Raw genomic sequence first — 6737 nt, 5'->3', positions numbered from 1 at the left:
TTTCCCTTTCCTGGGGTACCCGAGTCCTGAGTTTGCACAGCTCCTCTCCAAGATAGGGGACTCAGCTCCTTAATGAGCACCATAGGCTGTCTGTCTTTTCTGGTGGGTTGGCTCCCTGGAGCAGGCTTTTAGTTCCCTTCCTGGGTGGACAGATTGTCCCAATCCTCTCCCTCAAGTTGAGAAATGGCTCCTCCCCCTCCTCTCTCTTTCCCGCCATCTGCTGTATTTATATCCCGGATGCAGCCAACCAGACCCCACCGTTGTGCTGGCAATCCAGTCAGGTGCATGCATAGTTTTTAGGCTTGCACCTTTTCAAAGCTCCTGCAGGCAAGCTCTTTCCAACCCTTTCTGTTAAGGCTCTAGCACTGCTTCCCTGCCCAGCCTGCTGTCTCCGCAGCCAGGCAGGTGTTACACTCACACACATCATGTATTGGCTGTTACTGTTTTTCAAACTGCCTGAGCAATATATTTTGCTTAAAAGTATAGCAGCTATTTTAAATTTCTTCTTGGAATGTTTCATGCTGGAAGTTGAATAATAGCCTCAAAGGCACATGGGTTTTGCAAGATAGCCTGGAATGAGATAACTGCAGTTATGGGCTTCATTGCTCAGTCTGCACATGCAGAGCTGGCCTTATGGGTGGGCGGTGTGGGCCACAGCCTAGGCTGCTGTGGTCATGGAGTCACACACAGACACACCCACCCAAGAAGATAGCATGGCTGGGGAGCCCAAACTTGCACACCAAGGGCTTCGCCATCACGTACCTTCTGGGGCTGGAGACCAAGCTGCAACTCCCCCAGCCACCACCACCACTGCTAAGATTGAGGGTATGGGTGGCAGTGTCCTGCCACTGGGGCTGGGTTTCCCGTGTGGGCATCCCTGCCTACCTGCTCTTCCTGTCACCTTGGGCTGAGCCCCTGCTGTCCCCAGTCCTGCCACCTGGCACCAGGCCAGCATCTTGGGTGAGCATATGTGCTATCCTGAGATAATCCACGAGGTCTCCTGTCACCCGCAGCTGCTGGGGCATGTGTGCCCCTCACTCATGCACTCCTCCCCCACCCCATGCACATACCCCACACAACACTGGTGACTTGTGGGCGAGGTGCCAAAATACAAGTTCGTCCAGGGCGCCATTTTCCCTAAGGTTGGCTCTGCACAAATGAGACACGAGATTATCCAATGAAACCTCCAGAGGAAGGGTGTTTTGCTTACCAATATAAACAATGTAACAGTTCTGCTTAGACTGGTCATCAGAATAGTGAACTATTCAATGTTCCCTCCTTTGCTGAAGTTGTTTCCGCATTTTTCAAATAAAACTAGAAAGACACGGAGTCCGTTGCCAGAGAAGGCTTGGTACTTGGGTCCAAAAAGACAAAAAAAGGAGAAGGAACTTGGTACCTTCATGCTGAACACTGAGGACAGAAAATGTTAATCTGTTGCCAGTCACACCACTGGATGTCTTTGCAGCCCGTCACAACTGTCAGGTGGTTGCTTGGTTTTGGTTGTGGTAGATCCAGTCCCTAGAGAAAACTGATCCCTGTCTTGTCATTTTTTCCTCCAAGACTGGCTTTGTTGCTCATAAACGGTGCGAGGCTGACATCTGCAAAAGGCTTCGGCTTCTTTCTGTCTGTAGCCAGAACCTGAGAGAGCAAGACCAAGAGCAGTTCTTCCAAAGTGCTCCCTTTCCCCTCTAGCATCCTTGGGGCTGGTATTGGGAGTTGGTGAGAGAAGCTTTTGCAGCTACTTGTTGTCTGTATTTAACAATTCTTAAAAAAAAAAAAAAATCAACTAACTAAATAAAAGCAGTTGGAGACACCAGGATCTTAAACCTTCAGTGTTTGTAGAGAACAGCAGCTGTAGCCCCAGTCACAGTATCTGTTGTGCTAGACTTGTGAATTTGCTGGATTTTGGAAGCTATTTTAAAGCTGAACAGATGGATGTATCAAACATATTTGAGGAGTGAAGTCTCGTCTTGCCAGATATCCCAGTGTCACCAAGGGCTGAAATCGTTTTGGCCCCTGGTGCCTATTAAGGGTAGAGGCACAGATTGCAGGTGGAGGCTGTGGGAAGTCCAGCTGGTCAGTGTAGAAAGCCAGGAGACTTTGGAATTGCTGCATCAGCTCAGGAATGAGGAGCTGCATAAGGCTCACCTGTTTCGGTATTGCTCGGTGTCTTAGTAGAGCTTGGGACAGCATGATAGATGTAAGGGCCCATCCATGTTTGTCCAAGAACAGTCAAATCGGCACCCTTACCTACCTGATAGATCATGCCTACCTGATAGATCATATAGTAGTTGAATTAGATCTGTCATTTAATGGGTTGTAATGTAATTCCATTGACTTCTGAGAGGTAAATAACTCTAAGGTCTATCTCCGTGGTGGGAACTGAGGTCAGAACTGGTCCCAGATTCTGGGATATACAAACTTTGTGCTCACTCAAAAATACTAAACTTTTACATCAGTCTTCTGAATGTGACCCTGAGGCAACTAATGCACATAGAAAAAAACCTGGCTGAACAGTTGCTGGGATTTCTACATGCACGAGCATACTTAATTGCTTCTGTAGGAGGAGTATATTGGGTCAGCGTACTGTACTGGCCAATGTACCACTGGCCATCAACAAATCCTTGTGTGCCACTGTCTTCAAGCCTTATATTATACATGCTTATTGCATTTTATGCAGCCATACAGTGAAATCCCATTAAGTGGCATCAAGCCCCAGAAACCCAGAAAAACAAGGAAAAAAAGTGACTCTCCCTCATGGTAAATACCTGCTACACTTCCACCCACAAGCACACAGCCCTGTTACTGTACTCTACAGACCATTTACCATAACTTTAACTCTGCCCCACTTTGTCCTTCTGCATACACTTTACTATACTCTTCCCTCCCTGTGCCCTCTCAATAGTAGTTTGGTAAAGGATTGTGAGTGGAAGTGCTATTAAAAAGGCTGGTGGAAGCCTGGTATAGCTCGGAGGTCAGTGTTAAAGTTACAGTGCTGATGAATGGTAGCTGTGCTAATGATAAAAAGCATGCTTGGATATGGAGGAGCTGGGTGTATGTTCTTTAATAAGTCTTTTAATTTCTTTACTTGTCTGTAGTTGGGTCAGATACAATGTGTTTGCAGGGACTCTAATAACTTCACAACAAGGCTTTTTGTATATTTTATTTCCCATTATTTCTGCTTTAGCATGGGGAGTTGTACAAGAGAGGGGAGGGATTTACCAGAGGAGGGAAGTATATAGAGTTCCTGCTGCAAAATGTTTGATTTATCAGCCTCTGTGAAGTGTTTCCCAGTGCATAAAATCTGGCAGAGAAGTGTAGCTTGTAATAAAGGAGGTTTTGTGAGGGCACAACTTTTGCCAGCCAGCAAGTCTTGCATATGCCTCGTTCAGCAGCCAGTCAGATTTGTGCGGGGCGTGATGCATGGACTTTCGATTACAATGTGAAAGCTGAAAATCACTCTGGATCAGCTGAAAAATGGAACAAAACCACTTCCCTTTTGTACTAGACTTAGAATATGTCCATACTGCAGCCCTGAGGTATAAAAATACTCGGTGTAGATACACCCAAACAAATACCAGTAGCAGGGAAGATACAAGACATCCAGACCTGTTTGGGACCCTGGGTACTAAACTAGCAGCTGTTTAGGAGCAAATCCTCAAAAATGGAAAGGAAAAGCCATTGATCCTGGCTATGCAGCTGGTGATGCAGAGATGCTGAGCTACTTGAGTCCATTGTCACACTTGGAGCTGTAGCATGCATATGAAAGTCAGGCCTGGGCTCCATCAGGCTAACAACCTGAAAAAGTTTGAGGCCCCCAGATTAGCACCCATGATAGAAAAGTTACGGTAGTGTCTGATACCGAATGAAGAATTACCAGAAATCTGTTTTATTCCTAGTCATGCCTGCGCAGCATGGGAGGCTTCTCCATTTTGCTGCTTCATGAAGTATTGGGTCCATAGGGCATGCATTCTTCCTTCTTGCTCCAGGCTTGCTGCCAAGTACTGAACGTCACTCTGACACACATGTTTTGGCTTCATAGGCTGCAGCGAGGTGTAACACAGAAAACGTTAAATTTATATTCAGAAATTACTGTCAGCCAGGACATAGACTTTTACTTTTTCTGGTGCTGTGTCTTTTGAAGACCCAGAGCCATGGTTGCAAATTGAAGCTGGTATCTCAATGAAAGTCAGGCCCCTTCACATTGTATGGGATCCCTACACTTATGAAATGCTGAGCAGTACAAAGCTCTGGGTACCGTTCTGGAGCATCAATCTTCCTCTTCACTTCGTTTAGCTAGGGAAATAAACACATCTCCTAGTTAACCCAGCAAGTTGCACGCAGATTCAAAATACCCAGCTTTCTTCTTGTTTCGGGGTCTCTTTCAAGAATCGGTGTGAAAGCAGAACAGCCACACTGTAGGTGTGAGGGGCTTGCTTTAAAAAGACAAAAACAAACCCGTGGTATTTTGTAAAATGTGCAGCACTGTGTTTTTCAGTGCATCTCCACTCCCCTGTTACAGAAGCGGCTGCATTGCGGTAGAGAAACAGGAAACTTTGGACTGCTTCGCTTCGCTAGCCTAGCCACAGCGACGTGTAGCTGAGTACTGCTGGTTCTCAAATGGCTCATGCTTTTGTTCCCAGGCAAAACTGGAATGATGCCAATGTTTGGCCAAGATCTGTGTAACTGAAGAGACTTTTACATGCCTGTGGCACAAGGGCTTTCCATTTTTGACATCTAAGTCCTTCCCCCGCTGGCTGTTTCCTATCAGAACAGTGTGTGTTTTCCCACATTTTCCAGCAGGTACAGATGTTTGGTACATGCCTTGTAGCACTTAGCAGGAGGTGAGGAGGGAGCGAAGGAGCCCCGAGTACATTCTTTGTACTTAGAAGGGAGCATGTGAAGATCCAGCTCTGGCTGGTGTCTGTTCTGTTTCTCGACGGGACACAGCTTATTGTTCTGCTGCTTTAGCACTGGCCTTTTCTTGTTTATTCAAAGGGAGCTGAGTTCTGGGGCAATCCCTGCCTTGCCAAAAACGTTAGTCATTGTTTCATGTTTCATAAGCAGTAGGCCTGTTGCTGGAGAGTAGTGAGGTAGCTCTACCAGTAGTAACTTGTGTCTGTCTCATGGACACAAGTCCATGAGACACGAGATTGCACAGGGATGTGGGGAAGGTTACTTAATACTTCAGCTGCACCTTTGGAGCCTTTTCCAGTTCTTGCTGGACCTGCAAGGCTACTCTTGTATGTTTTCCTCAAGACATTCCTATCTGTGGGTTGTCATGGTGTCCTTGCCCTTCTGGGTCGCTTCCTCTAGATCAGTGGTCACCAACCAGTGGATCTGGATCCACTGGTAGGTCTTGCAGCTTCTTGTGGTAGATCTCGGAGCCCGTGGAGTTGATCTGAGGCTGGGGTGGGGGACTGAGTGCCCGTGTGCATGCCCAGCAGCTCAGTCTGTGGGGGAGGGAAGGGGCGGGGGCTAGACTGAGGCCCCCGTGGTGAGGGACAGTGCCGCAGAGGCAGGAGCAAGGGTAAGTTGCGTGGGGCAGGACTTACCTGCTGTGGAGGCACACCCACTGGGGAGGCGCACCCCCAAATAATTTTTTCTCCCTCTGTCTCCATCTGCCCTTGCCCCCTTCCCTCCCCACAGACTTACATGCTGGGCACGGGGGGAGGGCAGGGAGTGGCAGCAGCGCACAGTAGATCTTGTGTTGCTTTTCAGTGCCGAAGGTGCTCTCCTACTTAAAAAGGTTGGAGATTGCTGCTCTAGATAATACAGGCACTTTCATATCTATTTCTGCTGCTGACCTCTTGTACCTCTGGGCCACTTTTTTAGATGCCACTGGCCTTCTTTCTTAGTCTTGAGTCAATTGTGGAAACCATGGCATGACTTTTCCAATGCATCCAACTCTACTGGATTGGATTCAAGGATCTAGGCATCCCCTTCCAATCCTATGGATCCTATCTTGCAAGCTTTATTCACAGTGCTGCTCAATCCTTACAGCTGCCCTGTCTTCCCCAGAGAGACATCCACCAGCGTGAGCTCTAGGAAAGGGAGTAATGCATATAGCAATGAAAGGAAGGAAAGCTTGGGCAATACTTCTGGATAACAGCAAACTCCCGAGAGAATCCTTCTCCCCCCCCAATATGCAAGTAGGTTTTGGAGAATTGAACTCCTGGTTTAATCTTGTCAGTCCATTCTGGAAATAGAGCTCTATAGCGTTATCCTCTGATCAGCTGGACTGTACAGAATATTTCTAACTCTTCCTGGTTACATTTCTGAACCACCGGGTGGTATCCTTGACCAGCAGATGGAGCTCTTTAGCTTCCAGAAATACGATTTCTTCACTGCACCTCCTGTCAAACCCTTGGTGGTAAAGAGATGAAACATTGCTGCTATCTAAGTGCATGCTTCATGCCAAACGGAGCATACAATGTGCTCAGTCTGTTCTGCATGCAGTAGCCCTGATTTTTCTTTTGGGTGAAAGACCCTATATTTATTGGTAATTGGGATGGTAAATGGTGCGCTGAAAGTGCCATTGAAATAGCAGTTGTTGCCAGGGATTTCCACTCTTTATTCTGTCATGATCATAATGACTGAATGACAGTTTTCATCTTTTGACTGCCCCTCTACATTAAACACTGGTTAGAGATGAATTTAACGGCTACAGTGACATATGCTTTCTGACCGTATTGACCGAGTGCTCAATCATCCCCCATTAAAGTGCTCTCCACCTA

This window comes from Alligator sinensis, unplaced genomic scaffold (assembly GCF_000455745.1).
Source record: "Alligator sinensis unplaced genomic scaffold, ASM45574v1 scaffold1119_1, whole genome shotgun sequence".
Classification (NCBI taxonomy): domain Eukaryota; kingdom Metazoa; phylum Chordata; order Crocodylia; family Alligatoridae; genus Alligator; species Alligator sinensis.
Note: the sequence above shows the minus strand (reverse complement) of the source record.